The following is a 20,174-nucleotide window of genomic DNA, read 5'->3' on the forward strand; positions in this document are numbered from 1 at the left end:
TATGGGCATTAAAAGGACATTCAGCTCTTTAGTGCCTATTAAATTTAAAACCCCTAATATATAAAAAAAAAGCCACCCCAAAAAAATTAAAAAAAATCCAATTACTAATCCCAAAATCAGTACTCACCATTCCTGAAAAGCGGCGTTCCATCTGCATCCAGGGCGGAACCATCTTCAATCTTCATCCTGGCGGAATGGAGGAGGATCGGCAGCGGTGCGGTCATCTGACATGGATCATGTGATCGTCCACCTCACACTGAAGATTGAATGCGAGGTACCCATTTTGTATTGGGGTACCTTGCATTCCTATTGGCTGAAAATTTCAAATCAACCAATAGGATGAGAGCTGCTTGCATCCTATTGGCTGATCAGGACTGAGGAGGATCACCGCTCTGGGTCCGCGCATCAGAAGACCGCTTCAAACCACCGGCAAAAAGAAATAAGACGGTCCCTTGATGGATGCAGATGGATCTGCCTGGATGAAGACTTTTCTCAGTCTGGAAGAAGATGGATGTCCGGACTTCAGGATTGGTGAGTAAATTTTTTGGGGTCAGTGTTTTTTTTTTTTAGTGTGGTTTTTTTTTTAGATTATGGATTTTTTTTATTCTTATGGGCAGTAAAAGAGCTGATTGCCCTTTTAAGGGCAATGCTCATTCAAACTCCCCTTTAGGGACAATGGATAGGTTAGCTTTTTTTTTAGTTAGGTCTTTTTTATTATGGGGGGGTTGTGTTGGTGGGGGGTTGTACTGTTAGAGGGAACTTTGTATTTTTTTTTTTTAAAGAGCTGTTAAATTTAGGGCAATGCCCTACAAAAGTCCCTTTTAAGGACTATTGGTAGTTTATTTATAGATTAGGGTTTTTTGTTATTTTGAGGTGGCTTTTTTTTTAATGGGGTATTAGATTTATTTTAGATAATTTTGTTTGTTATTTTCTGTAATGTAAGATTTTGTTATGTTTTGTAATTTTAGAGTTTGTTATTTTGTGTAATGTTAGGTTTTGTTATTTAGTGTAAAATTAGAGTTTATTTTTTGTAAAGTATATTTTATTTTAAGTAGTGTTAGGATTTTTTAGATTTGTAATTTAGTTTTTTTTTATTTTTAGTATATTTTATTGTTTTAAAATAGTAATGTTAGGTTTATTTATAGTTTAAGCTTAGTTTTTTTATTTCACAGGTAAGTTTTTAATTATTTTAAGGTAGTTATATTGTAACTTTAATTTAAAGTTAGGGGTTGTTAGGTTTAGAGGTTAATAGTTTAATTTAGTTTGTAGTGATGTGAGGGGCCGGCGGTTTTGGGGTTAATAGGTTTCCTTAGGGAGTCTCAATGTGGATGGTCGGCGGATTAGGGGTTAATAGGTAGTTAGTTTATGGGGTTTAGTGTACTTTGTAACACATTTTTGTTTCGCAAATCCATAACTACTTGTCTTTGATTGCAGAATGGATCGTTGTGGTATAGGCTATAACGCTAGCTGAATAGCCGTACCGCACAACTTGTAATATCGATTAGCTGACCATTCCGCACTCAAAGGCCATTTTTTTAGTGGTAAAGCTTTACCGTACAACTTGTAATCTTGTTCAATATAGGCAACAGACATGCACTGTATGCAATATAGCCAGCTTCTGAGAAATTATTATTATTTTTATATATTTGATACATAAATGAAAAGTTATGCTACTATGGTGCTTTAGAGAGCCTATAGCAAATTGTCAGGAGCCCTCAGTGCCTCCACTGCAATAAAAAATATGGTTTCAATAAGATGAGGGGTACACTGTACTACAATATATGTATTACTGATAGTCAGTGCTTTTTTTGTAAAAGAAAAGGTGCCGGTATTCACTGATTATTAATTGATATATTCTGCTCAGTAACTTTGAGAAAAGCAGAGGGACAAGATTATTTACAAGTTATGCGCTAAACCCAGTGCGTAAATAACGTTAAAAATTTAGCGGTACCTCACTTTCCATAGAGCTTCCATTACAAGTTACAAAAAAACGTTCTTGTGTTGTGCGTTATGGTGCGTTAAGCTCCATGCCACACAAAAGCCGAAGCCTGAATTGACATGCTTGTGCACATTTTCCCCCATAGACATCAATGGAGAAAAAGTGTTGGAAAAAAACTGACACCTGCGATTGTGGAATGGCGATCGCTATAATGCAATCTCCATTGATGTCTATGGGGACAAGAACGTTATGTTAAAATCTAACACCCTAATATAAACCCTTAGTCTAAATACCCCTAATCCGCCAGCCCCCGACATTGCCAACACTAAATAAAGTTAACCCCTACACTGCCGCCCCTACATCGCAACTACTAAAATAAACCTATTAACCCCTAAACTGCCGGTCCCCCAAATTGCGACACACTAAATTAAACTTAGCTTAAACTATAAAAAACCTAACATTACTATTTAAAAAAAATAAAATAAAATAAAAATAAAAAACCTTAATTACAAAATTAAAAAATCCTAACACTACAAAAAAATAAAAAAATAAACTTTACAAAAAACAATCTAAAATTACGAAAAATAAAAAAAATCTAAGATTACAAAAAATAATAAACAAAATTATCCAAAATAATAAGAATTAAACCTAATCTTATACCCCTATAAAAAAAAAACAACCCCAAAATAAAAACAGCCCCTAATCTAACAATAAACTACCAATAGCCCTTAAAGGGGCCTTTTGTAGGACATTGCCCTAAGTTAAACAGCTCTTTTACGTTAAAAAATGACAAAGTACAACCCTAGGATTTGAACAGCCAATAAAATCATGCTCTTTATAAAAAAAAATCCATAATAGGGGGACCACGGTAGGGAACAAATTAAACTTTGGTCATTCATATTTAGTTTCTTCACACTGGTGCTACATGGCTATTATTTTTTATTATTTTTTGCAGCTATATTTCATATGAGCAGCATATTTTGACAACAGTGCTGTTGCTATTTAGCAGCTATGCTCTTACAAAGCTGATCATTTGTAATCTATCCCTTCAACTGTGAATTGTCTCATCTAGGCCCCGATTCTCAAAAACTTTCCGTCACAGAGAGAAATCATCAGGTTATATTACTGTGCATTATATTGTAAAATATCTCTCCTTCAGATAAAGAATATTAGGGAACTCCATTTAAAGTGATACACAGACCCCAAGGTATAAGTTGCCTATAAAAAAAATCCTGTTAAAAAAAGCCCTGTTAATACTGAAGAGGCATTTTATAGAGTCACGTCAGACTAGAGAGCTTTAGATAACCAAGCCCCTATTCATTCATATTTTGAACTGGATTAGTGTATTAAAAAATGATTTGGTTTATTTTAAAATATTGTGATATTTAAAATCTAGTATGCCGCATGCTATTGTACAATGTGAGCATACAGCTGCTGTTAACATACTCTTTAAATCTTCCTATCCTAGCAATTTTCAGTAACAAAATGAACAGAAAAGTCTGAATTCCTAAATGTTAATCAACTTTAAGCTTCTCTTCCCAACAACTGAAATGTTTTAATGAGAAGTAACATGTATCCAGCTTTTCCCATACTAATAAATATATAAATTAATTGGTGCCTATTCAACACACTTTTACATTTACATTATCATTTTTCTTGTGTATCCTTACTTCATCCTTTCATAATTTCAAGAAGAAAAACTGAAACTTTTTTAATACATTCAAATGCCAGAAACCATGGCAACAAACAAAACAATTTCTTTCTTATATGCAGACTATCTAAATCATTTTGCCCTCATTCTGTCATTTACAGATTGGTTTATTGAAAAACCTAACCTTAAACTGTGTCCTCCCAAAAGGAAAAAAAAAGAACAGAAGAAAAAAAAAAGAAATATACTTTTGTTCCTTGATGTTTTAGTATTCATCATCCTTTCAACAGAAATGATCATTTTGACAATTGAGGATAAATTCAGATTCTACCATTTTGAAATACAGATCTCTAATAGAATGATTTTACTCTAGCATAAATAAAAATGTTGTGCTTCCCCATAAAGCTAATGTAATTTTTATAAGGATTGCAAGCTCTCAGGAACATGGAATATATACAAAAATGATGAACAGAAATACTGATAAATGGCAAGAGCTGTACTTTCACAGCCGCTGCTCATCATTGTTTCTGAGGTATTTTGACATGTAGAAATAATATAAATTTACAACTATTTATCTTTAACACAAGAATAGAAAAAAATGAAATAAACATATTTTGCAATAATTAGAAAATATATTTCTCAGACTTTGTTGCTTTTTCTACAGTACACAAAGGTGGAAGTAAAGGGATAGAAAGCTCCAAATTGAAATGTGCATGGGTGCATTTAATTTTTTAAAAAAAAATGCTTTTAGTAAAAGTTATTACTAATGATGTGTTCAGCTGACTCTAGAGAATTTTTTTGGGGTTCACTCTAGGAGATGTCCAGCAGCAGTCGAGAAAATTAACTCATCTAATAGGTCAACTGGTAGCTGTTGGTGATGTGGCATCCCAATGCTTGAAGAGGAGCCTTTGAAGCAGTTGATGGTAGCAGTTTCTCTCCACTACCACCACAATTCACGCAGCACTTTTATCAGAAGTGTAATACCCTCACTCTACCGTTCCTGCATTGGAGTGTTGAAGGAGGAGTTGGCAAAGGCTGCTGGACAGTCAGTGCATTTTACCACTGACTTATGTAGTGCTCCTAGTGGCCATCTTGCCTTCCTCTCCCTGACAGCACACTGGTTGCAATCCTGAGCAGGTTATGGTGATAAGGGTAGTGCTACTGCTAGTGTTGTGGCAGCGACCTCTGGTCAGGGCAGGATCAAGTTTGTAGATCAGCAGGGCTTCTGATTATTCCTCCTCCATGCTAAGGTGTTGGATGAGCAGCATACTGCTGACAATATATTGCAGGCTCTTCAGAGAATGGTGGCACAGTGGGTAGGAGAAAAGGCAGGCACCAAGATGGAAATGGGATTTATTTTAACCGACGTAGCATTCAATATGATGAAGGCTCTCCATGAGAGTGACTTTATCAGTGTTTTTTGTTCGGCTCACATCGACCACCTAGTGGTAAAGACAGCTCTCCCTAAAAACAACTCTTGGTTATCAGGTTTACTTAAACAATACAGAAGGATTGCAGGCCAATGCCCACACAGTGTTAAAGCTAGTCAATTCCTTTGGCAGGAACAAGAGAATACATGGTTCCCCAGCACTGTTTTAAGCAAGACATAATTACTAGGTTGAACTCGACTAGATATGCTGGAACGTATCTTGGAGAAGCAGAGTGCTATCGATACTATGGATTTTGATCAATATATTGGCATCAGGAGTCCTTTAGGCAGAGATGAGTGGTTAATAATTGGTCAGTTAGTGGTAGTCCTAAAGCTGTTTAGGGATGTCACTGAGAAATTGAGCCAAAACACTGTCAGTCTGGTTAAGTCATACCTTTATTCACTCACCTATTGAGCAAGATTGATGCTTTCCTGGAAAATTGTGAAGTGGAGTACTAAGGAGTGAGGTAGCAGCACTTGTCAGGAGGCTAAGGGAGCAGCTGAAAGATTTTATGTGGGAGCATCTGGAGAAATGCCCTGAAAGGATGCTGGCCACCTTGAGTGATCCCCGAATTAATAAAAAAAAATATCTCTCCGAATTGATAACCTTCCAATTTGGAGGGGACAAACTGATTCACAAGGTGCATGCTGTCCAAGTAAAAGGGGGGCATGCTTTATGAGGGAGAAGTGCAGCAGCAGGAGTCCGGTATATTTTAATTTCCTACCAGCAGCTGCAACAGTAGCAGCACAACACAGCTGAGTGAAGCATCTACATTTTGGTCAGAGGCAGTAGACTATTTAGTGGGACCCACTGAAGCCCATCAAGAAAGAGGAGTACAAGTGCCTCAGACATGATAAAGGCTTATCTTTGCAATTCTCCTCTTCCTCCTACAGACGACCCTCTGAGCTATTGGTATGACAAAATGATTTGGTGGCCTGCCCTAGGTAGAGTAGCTCATGAGATCATCTCTTGTATCTTGATCGCCATGCAAAGTGGGTGAGTTTTTCATTAACTAGCTATATACTGAACCTTCTGCACTCACATATGTCACCACAGCTCATGGAGAAAATGGAATATCTCAAATTTAACATTCCAAAGCTAGGCTACCCAGCCCTTAGGTGTGACACTAATTGATTGTGAAATTTTTTCCACTCCAGTTCCGTCCCTTCCTGCTCTGTGGTGACTTTTTATCATCTGATGATGCCAAATCCTAAGGGAACTGCTGGCCACTGTGCCCAAGGGGTCCTAGGCACATTTTGAGGTTTATGTACTATGAGGCCTACTTAGTTCAGTAACTTTGCTGCTGCTGCTGCTGCTGCTGCTGCCACTGCTTGTCTTGTCCTTCCTGCTCCATGGTGGTTATCATCCACCAATGCCAAATCCTCTGGGAACTCCTAGCCACTGTGTCCATGAGGCTCTAGGCATGTTTTAGCCTTTCTCATCCCCTGGAGGTGTATTTTTGAGGTTTATGTAATATGGGGCCTACCTAGTTCAGTAACTAGGTTGCTGTTACTGCCACTCCTGCTCCAGTCCTTCCTGTTCCATGGTGGTCAACATCAGCCAATGACAAATCCTCAGGGAACTAATGGCAGCTGTGTCCAAAGGGCTCTAGGCATATTTTTCTCCTCCTCTACCCCTGGAGATTATTTTTTTAGGTTTATGTTCTGTGATGCCTACCTCTACCCTGGTGGTGTATTTTTGAGGTTTGTAATCTGAGGCCTACCTACCTAGTTCAGTAAGTCTGCACTCTGTTTCTGCTGCTGGCACTCCCATGCTTCCTCCTTCTTGGTGATTATCTGTTAATGCCACATCCTCTGGAAACTGCTGGCCACTGTGTACAAGGGGCTCTAGGCACGTGTTTGCCCTTCTCATCCCCTTGAGATGTATTTTTGAGGTTTAGGTAGTGTTTGACATACCTAGTTTAATAACTCTGCTGTCCCTGCCCATGGTAGTCATTATCTATCAATTTCAAATCCTTAGGAAACTGCTGGCCATGTGTCCAATGGGCTCTAGGTACATGTTTGCCTTCTTGCTACCTTGGAGGTGAATTGTTGAGGTTTATGTACTGTGAGTTTTTCCTACATAGTTCAGTAATTCTGCTGCTTGCTGCTGCTGCCACTCCTGCTCCAGCCCTTCCTGCTCTGTGGTGGTCACCATCCGTCAATTCAAAATACTCAGGGAACTGCTGGCCATTGTGCCCAAGGGTCTCTAGGCACGTGTTTGTTCTCCTCCTCCCTTGGAGGTGTCATTTTGAGGTTTATGTACTGTGAGGCATAACTACCTAGTCCAGTATCTCTGCTGCCTGCTGCTGCAGCTGCTGCCACTCCTGCCTTTCCTGCTCTGTGGTAGTCATTATCGGTTAAAGTAAAAAATCATAGTGAACAGTTACCCACTGTGTCCAATGGATGTTAGGCAGGTGCTTGTCCTCCTCACTTGGAGGTGTATTTGTATGGTTTGTGTACCAGAGGCCTACCTAGTTCAGTAACTCTGCAGCCTGCTGCTTCCACTCTTGCTCCTGCCCTTCTGTTCTGTGGTAGTCATCATCTGTCAATGCCAAATCCCCAGGGAACGGCTGGCCACTGTGTCCAATCAGCTCTAAACATGTTTGTCCTCATCTTTTGGAGGTGATTTTTTTAGGTTTATGCACTGTTATCAGAAGCCTGCTTAGTTCAGTAACTCTGCTACCTGCTGGTGCCACCTCTCATGCCCTTCTCTGAATTGAGTCTCCAAGGATAATTAGCTGCAACATTATTATGTAGTAGGTGTTTGATAAAGTGAGGAATATGGGTACTTTAGCATGAGGGATTTGAAAAAGAATGAGTGAGTTGAAACAAGTAAGATAGGACAACAAGGTTATAGTGGTGTGAAATGGTAGGTTAGAAGGGGGGGAGACAATAGGGTGGTGAGGAAATGTAGTACTAGTGAATAATTTGTATTCCTGTTAATATCAATGCTTTTCATTTCAATGTATTGTTTGAATTTTCTTTGTTAAAATTGTTCTAATTTCCGTATGTTCTAGTGTCCAAGTTAGCATTGAATCTTTCAGTTGTTGGCAAACGTGAATTCATACAAAGTTCTGATGACCCAAACTGGTCGAAAATGCCAAACCAAATCTTTCGTACAAACCAAATTATTTTGCCCGTTCACATGTCTAATAAATGCATTGCTGTTGTTCTTGATAAAATGATGGTCCACATTCAAGGCCAAGAGTGGAGTGCTACATGGATCTTTCTTTTCATCCAACCTGTTCAACAAATGTGCCTAATGTATGCAAACCTTACCACCATTGTGCAAGAGATAACTGCTAACATCACAATTTGCCAACATGATCGCCAGTTGCCTTAAATATCTCCAAGCTAACAATGTTTAAAGCAAAAGCACCATTAATATATTAGAACAAGGAAATGTAGCTTAAGTCCTAGAGTACTTTACCCAGGTCAGGGTGGATGAACAGCATAGGGGAGCCTGCATAAAGCATTAGTGGGTTGTAGCCTGCATGAAGTATAAAAAAATGAATTTCAAAGAAAATCACCATTTTAGCAGCTATTCAGAACATTGTTTGCCAGGTGTGTGGGATTGTGTGGGATTGTTTGTAAGTATGTATGGAGGTGGGAAGGAGGGAAGGTATAAATATTTATTGTATTATTTATATATTTTGCAAAATAAGAATACAGTCAAAACGAAGCATACAAATATAATTTAAAAATGAAATACAATAAAACTTTGAAAGTCATAAATGAATATACGGATGGGAAACGTATCAAACATGATAAGTTGGAAAAATAATAATAGCAGGTTATAGTAGTGCCCTTCTCCCAAAATTATATAAGGCTTGGGGAATGCTAAGAACTGTAAAAACAGAAAGAAGAGTTAGCGCAAACTGCATGGATAAGCTATTTAATACATTAATAACTATGTTAAAATACAACTTAACACACACATAAAAAATATAAGTATTGTATAGGCACCTATACAATACTTATATTTTGTGTGTGTGTTACATTGTATTTTAACATAGTTATTAATGTATTAAATAGCTTATCTATGCAGTTTGCGCTAACTCTTCTTTCTGTTTTTATGTTATAACTTATTGTTTGATCTGAGGGGTCATTTTTGAGGTTAGCAGGATTTTCTTTTGAGAGCTATATCTATTTCCATATCACTCTGAATGCCAAGAACTGAACACCACAAAAAACTTTTGTAACTCTGTGTTCTATCCTAACACCCCTCCCTTCTGTGTGGCCTTTCCAGGAGTATCAGTAGACGTGGAATTACCTGTGATTACATATCTTCATTTTCTTATATTGCACTTAACAGGGCTAGCATGAGGGCCTTCCTTAAAGAAAAATGTGTATTAGCCCTTTTTTTTTTTTTCTTTTTTTTTCGTTTTCAAAAAAGCTTTATTTATAGATTGTAAACATACAAGTTATGCAATAAAAAGTGAGCAAAGTAAGATACAGTGAGGTTGTCATCTTTGTTACAGAAATTACACAAAGTCATTAGCATCAAAGAAAATAACATTCTGCTCCAGAAGTGGCAAGATATAAATTAAACATATTAATGGTTTCAAACAATGCTGTGTAGGTGGTATTAGCCCTTTTTATTCCTTTTAAGCAAAAAAAAATCCATCACTTAAAAAAAATAAAAAAATAAAATGATGTGCATTGTTCTTCTTATAATATACCTTCTCAGTATCCAAATTTAAATAAAAGTCCTCTTTTTGTGATTTGTGTTATTGTTGCACAAATGGCTGAAAATATGGACTGGACAATGATCACAGCATGCCCTAGGCATAACAATGCTTGTCCTAAACAGATATGAGGCAATTCCTAATCTTTATTAAAAATCTTTACATTTTTCTCAAAGTGAACTTTGTTTTTAAGATGGTCTGTAATAAAATATTGTTTTTAACTTTAAAAAAATATGTGAGTAATTGTAAAATATAAATATAATTGTATAAATATGTATAAATAAATAAATAAATAAAAATATAAATAAAATACTGACGTTTCCGGATAATCTTACCTTGTCAATGAGATCTAAGCGGCCTGCTCTTTACCAAGAAGACAAAGGGGTCCATTTAATAAGCTCCATGTGGACTTCTCTGCCCCTGTCCATCCGGATTCTTGGCTAACGTGCAGCAATATGTTGCCCTCATTTATCATTGCACAAACCACTGCATGTGCAATTCAATCCTGTACTTGCATGCAAGCAGTGCCTGTCAATCACCTGGGTTGTAGAAGTTCAGAGGGATTGAGGAACGCCACTTCATAGTTAGAGTAGCAGGTTAGGAAGCAGCAGTCTAGGAACCGGCCCATTTTTTATTCAGAACCACCAATCAGCAAGTGCAACCCAGGTTTTGAACCAAAAATGGGCCGGCTACTAAGCTTACATTCTTGCTTTTTCAAAATAAAGATGCCAAAAGAACAAAGAAAAATTAATAGGAGTAAATTAGAAAGTTGCTTAAAATTGCATGCTTTATCTGAATCATAAAAAGTTTAATTTTAACTAGACTATTCCTTTAACTATCTGCTGCAAGCTCACTCATGCGAGCCTGCAGCAGAAGACGCTTGAAAGCTGCAGTCTCAGCTTCTAAAATGGAATCCAAGGTATGGTATTTCACATATAAATAAAGTTGTTTGCGTATTCTTTTTTCCCCATCTCATATTATTATAGGGGTTGATGATAATATTGGGACTTTTACATAATAATTTACAATATTCTGAATAATAATTGAATCCCATAGTACATCATATTCACCTAGATTACAAGTTTTGTGTTCGTGTTTTAATGCTGAAAAAAATGGTCATTTCAGCATTAAAACAGCAACACAGCCATTACGAGTCTTGTCTGTATAGCTGTACAGCAAACCTTTTATCCTGTAACGCAACATCAGTCCCACACTCGAAAAAATAACATTTTTTCATGGGATTCCCATAGAGCTGCCATTACGAGTTGTGTGGTGAGGCTAAAAAGCTTGCGTTACACCCTATAAACGACAAGTTCCATACCGCCATCTGAGAGCAGTAGTTATGAGTTTTAGGCAACAAAACTGTTACATAAAACTCATAACTAAAGTGTTACAAAGTACACTAAAACCCATAAACTACCTATTAACCTCTAAACCGAGGCCCTCCCGCATCACAAACACTATATTAAAGTTTTTAACTCCTATATCTGTCGCTCCCGACATCGCCGCCACTAATAAAATGTATTAACCCCTATTACGCCGCTCCCTGACATCGTTGCCACTATTCTAAAATTATTAACCCCTATTCCCCTGCACCCCAACATTCCCCACCCTATAATAAATATATTAACCCCTATTGTGCTGCTTCCTGACATCGCCACCACTAAATAAAGTTATTAACCCCTAAACCTCTGGCCTCCCACATCACTATCACTAAATAAACCTATTAACCCCTAAAAGGTCAGCCCCCCACATCGACAAAAACTAAATTTAACTATTAACGCCTACACCTAACAACCCCTTAACTTTAAATTAAAATTACAAGATCCCTATCTTAAAATAAATAAAAACTTACCTGTCAAATTAAAAAAAATAAGTTTTAACTATAAATTAAACTAACATTACTATTATACTAAAATTAAAATAACTACAAATTAAATTATTTAAATTACACATTAACAAACCTAACCCTACTAAAAAAAGAAATCAACAGTTAAAAAAAAATTAAAAATACTAAATTACAAAAATAAAAAAATACTAAATTACAAAAAATAACAAACAAAATTATCCAAAATATAAACAATTACACCTAATATAATAGCTCTATCAAAATAAAAAAGCCCCCCTTAAAGGGCCTTTTGTAGGGCATTGCCCTAAAGAAATCAGTTCTTTTCCCTGTAAAAAAAATACAAAGACTCCCCAACAGTAAAACCCACCACCCAACCAACCCCCCAAAATAAAAAACCTAACTCCAAAAAAAATTTAAGCTACCCATTGCCCTGAAAAGGGCATTTGTATGGGCATTGCCCTTAAAAGGGCATTCAGCTCTTTTTCTTGCCCCTAAAAGGGCATTCAGCTCTTTTTCAAATAGCCCAAACCCTAATCTAAAAAAATACCTCACCCAAAAAAACCTTAAAAAAACCTAACACTAACCCCTCTTTAGGTACTCACAGTTGCTGAAGTCCGGCTTGAACTATCTTCATCCCAGCAGCTTCATCTTCACCCAGACGGCTCCATCTTCATCCAGGTAGATCCATCTTCATCCATTGCAGGACCAGCATCTTCCTCATCCCTGCAGCCAATAGGATTTAAGCAGGCTGATTCGAATCAGCCAATAACTTTTTTTCCCCATAGACATCAATGGGGCTGCGTTACGGAGCTTTTCATTCTGCGATCGCAGGTGTTAGTTTTTTTTCTAACACGCTCTCCCCATTGATGTCTATGAGGAAAGTGTGCACAAGCACGTCAAAGCAGCGCTTGTACATGCCGGCTTTTTCAAAACTCGTAATGACAGCGCTATGGAGGGTGAAATAACGCAACTTTTGTGGCACAAAACTTGTAATCTAGGTGATTATGACTTGCATCATTGTATGTTTGTATTTTTATGATTTTTGTTTTAATTATTATTTTTACGTTTTCATTTATTTTTACTACACATTTTCTTTTATTTCACTCTAAATGATAATTACTGTTTTACCTTGGTTTAAAAGCTGTAACTGAGCACAAACTAGCATGTTGCTTAAAGTAATAGACAGAGGGAAAAAGAGATAAATATATACAGTGGGGAAAAAAAGTATTTAGTCAGCCACCAATTGTGCAAGTTCTCCCACTTAAGAAGATGAGAGAGGCCTGTCATTTTCATCATAGGTATACCTCAACTATGAGAGATAAAATGTGGAAACAAATCCAGACAATCACATTGTCTGATTTGGAAAGAATTTATTTGCATATTATGGTGGAAAATAAGTATTTGGTCAATATCAAAAGTTCATCTCAATACTTTATTTATCCTTTGTTGGCAATGACAGAGGTCAAACATTTTCTGTAAGACTTCACAAGGATGTCACACACTGTTGCTGCTATTTTGGCCCATTCCTGCATGCAGATCTCCTCTAGAGTAGTGACGTTTTGGGGCTGTCGCTGGGCAACACGGACTTTCAACTCCCTCCAAAGGTATTCTATGGGGTTGAGATCTGGAGACTGGCTAGGCCACTCCAGGACCTTGCTTCTTACGAAGCCACTCCTTCGTTGCCCAGGTGGTGTGTTTGGGATCATTGTCATGTTGTAAGACCCAGCCACATTTCATCTTCAATGCCCTTGCTGATGGAAGGAGGTTTGCACTCAAAATCTCATGATACATGGCCCCATTCATTCTTTCATGTACATGGATCAGTCGTCCTGTTCCCTTTGCAGAGAAACAGCCCCAAAGCATGATGTTGCCACCCCCATGCTTCACAGTAGGTATGGTGTTCTCTCTCCTCCAAACATGACAAGTTATGTTTCTACCAAACAGTTCTACTTTCATCTGACCATATGACATTCTCCCAATCCGCTTCTGGATCATGAAATGCTCTCTAGCATACTTCAGATGGGCCCGGACATGTACTGGCTTAAGCAGGGGGACATGCCTGGCACTGCAGGATCTGAGTCCCTGGCAGCGTAGTGTGTTACTGATGGTAGCCTTTGTTACGTTGGTCCAGCTCTCTGCAGGTCATTCACTAGGTCCCCCCGTGTGGTTTTGGGATGTTTGCTCACCGTTCTTATGATCATTTTGACCCCACGGGTTGAGATCTTGTATGGAGCCCCAGATCGAGGGAGATTATCAGTGGTCTTGTATGTCTTCCATTTTTTAATTATTGCTCCCACGGTTGATTTCTTCACACCAAGCTGCTTGCCTATTGCAGATTCAGTCTTCCCAGCCTGGTGCAGGTCTACAATTTTGTTTCTGGTGTCCTTTGACAGCTCTTTGATCTTCACCATAGTGGAGTTTGGAGTGTGACTGTTTGAGGTTGTGGACAGGTGTCTTTTATACTGATAACAAGTTCAAACAGGTGCCATTAATACAGGTAATGAGTGGAAGACAGAGGAGCCTCTTGAGAAGAAGATACAGGTATGTGAGAGCCAGAAATCTTGCTTGTTTGTAGGTGACCAAATACTTATTTTCCAGCATAATTAGCAAATAAATTCTTTCCAAATCAGACAATGTGATTGTCTGGATTTGTTTCCACATTTTGTCTCTCATAGTTGAGGTATACCTATGATGAAAATTACAGGTCTCTCTCATCTTCTTAAGTGGGAGAACTTGCACAATTGGTGGCTGACTAAATACTTTTTTTCCCCACTGTATATTATATATGAAAGATGACAGGTAGATAGATAGATAGATTGATAGATGGATAGATGATAGACAGACAGACAGATAGTTTAGATAGATACAGTGAGGGAAAACATTATTTGATCCCCTGCTGATTTTGTACATTTGCCCACAGACAAAAAAATAATCAGTCTATAATTTTAACGGTAGGTTTATTTGAACAGTGAGAGACAGAATAACAACAAAAATTCCAGAAGAACACATTTCAAAAAAGTTATAAATTGATTTGCATTTTAATGAGTGAAATAAGTGTTTGACCACTTTGCAAAACATGGCTTAGTACTTGGTGGCAAAATCACAGAGGTCATACGTTTCTTGTAATTCACCACCAGGTTTGCACACATCTCAGGAGGGATTTTGTCCCACTCCTCTTTGCAGATCCTCTCCAAGTCAATAAGGCTTTGAGGCTGATGTTTGGCAACTTGAACCTTCAGCTCCCTCTACAGATTTTCTATGGGATTAAGGTCTGAAGAATAACTAGGCCACACCAGGACCTTTATGTGCTTCTTCTTAAGCCACTCCTTTGTTGCATTGGCCGTGTGTTTTGGGTTATTTTCATGCTGGAATACACATCCACGACCCATTTTCAATGCCCTGGCTGAGGGAAGGAGGTTCTCACCTAAGATTTGATGGCACATGACCCCGTCCATTGCCCCTTTGACAATGCAGAAAAACACCCCCAAAGCATAATGTTTCCACCTCCATGTTTGATGGTCGGGATGGTGTTCTTAGGGTCATAGGCAGCATTCCTCCTCCTCCAAACATGGCACGTTGAGTTGATGCCAAAGAGCTTGATTTTGTCTCATCTGACCACAACACTTTCACCCAGTTCTCGTCTGAACCATTCAGATGTTCATTGGCAAACTTAAGACGGGCCTCTACATGTGCTTTCTTGAGCAGGGGGACCTTGCGGGCACTGCAGTATTTCAGTCCTTTGCGGAATATTGTGTTACCAATTGTTTTATTGGTGAATATGGTCCCAGCTGCCTTGAGATCATTGAGAAGATCCTCCTGTGTAGTTCTGGGCTGATTCCTTACCGTTCTCATGATCATTGAAATGCCACAAGGTGAGATCTTGCATGGAGCCCCAGGCCAAGGGAGATTGACAGTTATGTTGTGTTTCTTCCATTTGCTAATAATCACACCAACTGTTGTCACCTTGTCACCAAGCTGCTTGGCGATGGTCTTGTAGCCATTCCAGCCTTGTGTAGGTCTATAATCTTGTCCCTTACATCCTTGGACAGCTCTTTGGTCTTGGCCATGGTGGAGAGTTTGGAATCTGATTGATTGCTTCTGTGGACACATGTCTTTTATACAGATAACAAGCTGAGATTAGGAGCACTCCCTTTAAGAGAGTGCTAATAATCTCAGCTCATTACCTGTATAAAAAACACCTGGGAGCCAGAAATATTGCTGATTGATAGGGGATCAAATACTTATTTCACTCATTAAATTGCAAATCAATTTATAACTTTTTTGAAATGCGTTTTCTGGATTTTGTTGCTGTTATTCTGTCTCTCACTGTTTAAATAAACCTACCATTAAAATTATAGACTAATTATTTCTTTGTCAGTGGGCAAATGTACAAAAATAGCAGGTGATCAAATAATTTTCCCCTTACTGTAGATAGATTGATTGATAAATAGATTGATGATAAATAGATAGATGATAGTAGATAGATAGATATATAGATAGATAGATGATAGATAGATAGAGAGATAGATAGATAGATAGATAGATAGATAGATAGATAGATAATCAGATAGATAGATAGATAGTGCGGACGGACATACAGAAACATTGATAGAATGTACATCTGATTTTAACTACTTGCAAACTATACTTTTTACTTTGTGTGTTAGCATTAGATAGAAAACTCTCTAGGGAGTAGGTTCTTTAGCCCTTTAACTACCAGCGCCGTACCCTGTATGATGCTGGCCATTAAGCCCTTAAGCACTGTATGACGCTGCTGTCCTGGTCTCTCTCTCTGCCGCAATCTCGCTAAAAATAGAGAGATTGAGCAATTTCTGCATGCCCCACGATTGGGGCAGTGCTGAAATAGACAGGCAGCGTTATCGATGCAGAGAGGGCCACAGTGGTGGTGCTGATCTTTGGTGGGGTGGGAGGGTTAGGAGGGAGGTGGGTGAGCGACCCATTGCTGGAGTGGGGTGGGAGGGGGGCACAAGTGGGTGGGACTGCTATGCTACAGAAAAAAATGTGTAGAGCAGCAGTGAGTGGGAAGGAGGGATGGGGAGGAGGGGGAAGCAGGGAGAGGGGGGCTCCTATAGTGGAAACGGATGTAGAGGGTGGGAAAGCAATCTGGGAGTGGGTAGGGTAATGGGGGGGCAGCTATACTACAGAAAAAAATTTAGTTTTTTTTTTAAATAAATAAAAGATTATAGCAAACTGGGTCCTGGCAGACAGCTGTCAGTACCTAAGATGGTGGCTAATAGGTAGAGCGGAGAGGTTTAGAGAGCTGTTTGGGGGGGATCAGGGAGGTTGGGGAGTAAGGGGGGATCCTACACTGCAGAAAATATATTTATATATATATATTTTTTGTTTAAAAAAGCCTTATATTTTCAGACTGGCAGACTTTCTCCCAGTACTTAAGATGGTTGTGACAATTGGGGGTTGGGGGAAGGAAGAGAGCTGTTTGAGAGGGATCAGGTAGGGATCAGGGGTGGGAAGTATCAGGTGGGAGTGTAGTTGCTACACTAAAGCTAAAATTAACCTTAGAAACTACCTGATTAACCCCATTCACTGCCGGGAATAATAGAAGTGTGGTGTACAGCTGCAATTAGCGGTTTTCTAATTACCAAAAATCAATGGCAAAGCCATATATGTCTGCTATTTCTGAACAAAGGGGATCCCAGAGAAGCTTTAACAACCATTTGTGCCTTGATTGCACAAGCTATTTGTAAATAATGTAAGTTAGAAACCTAACGTTTGAGAAAAGGTTAATGATTTTTTTTATTTGATAGCATTTGGCGGTGAAATGGTGGTATGAAATATACCAAAATGGGCCTGGATCAATATTTTGGGTTGTCTACTACTGTTTTGATAGGTAAATATAAAAAAGGCTCTATTTCTATTTAAATGTAGTAATGGCAAAAATGCTAAAAATGCTCTGGTCTTTTAGGGAGGTTTTAGTCTGAAATGCCCGGTCCTTAGGGGGTTAATACTCTCAGTCTATCTATCTCTTGTTTGCTTTTTTTTATTGTATCATGCTTAGTGCCACCAAATATGTTAATGCAGTAGAAATAATAAGAATAGTTATAATTATTATTATTATAACTGTATAATTATACCTAAAACTTAAAAATGCTAATATTTTTTATCCATGACATGAAATGACATATGCTTTAAACATCTATGATGCTTTCTAATCACATTATAAATCAGCTAATTTCTTGGAGTTAATACTTGACATCATCTTACTATTCTATATAAAGATGATTTGTTATATCAATATCTGCCAAATCTTTGTGGCAATAAAAGTTATACTACTTTAACAATTATTTTATGACTCTGGAGCAAGAAGGAGCTGAAATCTTGCAATCTTTACCATATATTAATTAGTAAAACATTTAAAGCTACATATCTCTAGCCAACTACATAATATTTCAAACCTCTGTCTCTATTTTTGGAATGAAGCACATAAACCCCTCATTTATAAATTTCACCTGAACATTTTAAAGGGATATACTACTCAAACATTTGAAAGAACATCTAATAAACATGCTTAAAATGTATTTTTGATAAACAAAAACTATTTAAATACTGCATGAACACAAACTGAAAATTTAAACTAGCAAGGAAATGATTTTTTTTGTATCTGATACTACTATATTAGTTTTTACTTGTATATAGAGACACCTACCACAGACTCATTGGTGGAGAACAAGAATCCATTAGTCTTCAATGGATGTGTTGGTGTATTCAGCAAAGATATATTACTTTTATAAAAATACAAACATCAATACATTTAAAATTAAAATATAGTTGAGACAAAGATGTGAGTGCAATGTCCCTTTAATGCTGTTCCACAGGTTGATGACTTTTGCAAACCAGACATGAGTTGCCTTTATTAGGTTTTAAATGTTGATGAAACCTTTAATAAGCTTTCAAAGGATGATGGTTACACAATAGTGGAATTGGTTTAAGACATGCTAATTTGAATATTTGCATGAATTATTCAAATGTATATGTGTGTCACTAGAACCTTCCTTCGTTAAAAAAAGAAATAAAATAAAACACTTTGTGCCAAAATAAGCTATTGTGGGTCTGTTCCTGTCTCTGTTCACAGTGGCTAGTCTCTCTTACTTATTTATTACCAGTTCATCTTTCTAGAATTGTCATTCCTTGAATAATTATTGACATCCACAAATTTAGACTTTGTTTCCTTGTCTTGCAAACAAACTCTCATAAATTTCGGTAGGCAACATATACTACTGTCTGACAAGGCTCTGATTTTTATATTATCTCCTAATAGTTGGATTTAGGGCAAAATGACCACAAACTTGTTGGAATGAAGAGAAATAATTAAAAATCTTTGGTTGTTTGTTTTTGTTGCATTATATTGTAATGTATGTATATGATTTATAATTGCATGACTTATTTAACCCTAGACATCCCTAAACATGATAAAAAGATAAAAAAAAAAAATGTTGAAGCTAGTAAAATAATACTACTAGGGGCCTAAGAGGTTTGAGGATTTCTCAATAATGACCAATTACAATGGTTCCTGTAAAATATATGTATCAGTGCTCATTTATTATACCAGATTTTTTAATTGATTGTCATCAACATCACACAAAGGCAACATGTATAATGAAATTTCCAGGAAATAAATGTTTTGTTTATGACAGCCTATGGGGCTAGGCAGACCAGAAAATGAATGTTGTATAGCAAAAGTCAATTCTTTGTCCTTGTTTCACTGTTGAGCATATAAAGTGAGCATTCATTATCTGTATTTATATGCAGTCAAGTTGTGTTAAATTATGGACAGAAAAAAACTTAGTAACTTAGTAAATGTCTAGTATAATTTATGAAGTTATTTTCTTTGCAATTAGAGGGATTAAAACTAAATTGCAAAACAGATACAAAAAAACATAAAACCAGTGCATTACCCAAGTTCTTTGCAAATAAATTGCTATTCTGCTCATGAGATCTGTTACTAAGCACGTAAAGCTGAATATCTAAAGATTTTAGTCTCTGTAAGTATACTGTGGTTTCCAATGGAACAGCCTTATGTTTAACAATTATGCTTCTTTCTTTCCTTGCCAAATGCCATTTCCTGCATCTTTAATGTACAAATTGATATTTAATGCATTATTTGGCTCCCACAAGAACAATCACAATATTTCCCACTTATGGCATCCAAAAATTCTATTTAATGAGGCATTTACAAAGAATCATTCTTTTCCATGTATATAACAAAAAACTGAACCAACAATTCACTATTCAGAGCTTGTAGTGAAAATTACACATGACCTAACAGAGCTGTAGTAATGTTGCCAATGACATACCAGCTCAATTGTAATGTTGCATGTTTACATTTTTGGTAAGGTAGCAACTCCAGTTAACCCTTTAGCTGCCATAGAAGTCTGCAACATAATGCTTTACTGAATGATAAAAAAAGATTAACTTGCACTTCATCATCCACAGAAAATTATCTTCTGCAAAGCCAGAATCTCTGTTAGTGGGTCTCCTTTATCATCAGGTGAAAACTATAGTCAGAAGCAATGTAATCTTCTAAGATCTTTTCCAAGGTGACAATCTATATATATATATATATATATATATATATATAT

Source organism: Bombina bombina, chromosome 1, assembly GCF_027579735.1.
Source record: "Bombina bombina isolate aBomBom1 chromosome 1, aBomBom1.pri, whole genome shotgun sequence".
Classification (NCBI taxonomy): Eukaryota; Metazoa; Chordata; class Amphibia; order Anura; family Bombinatoridae; genus Bombina; species Bombina bombina.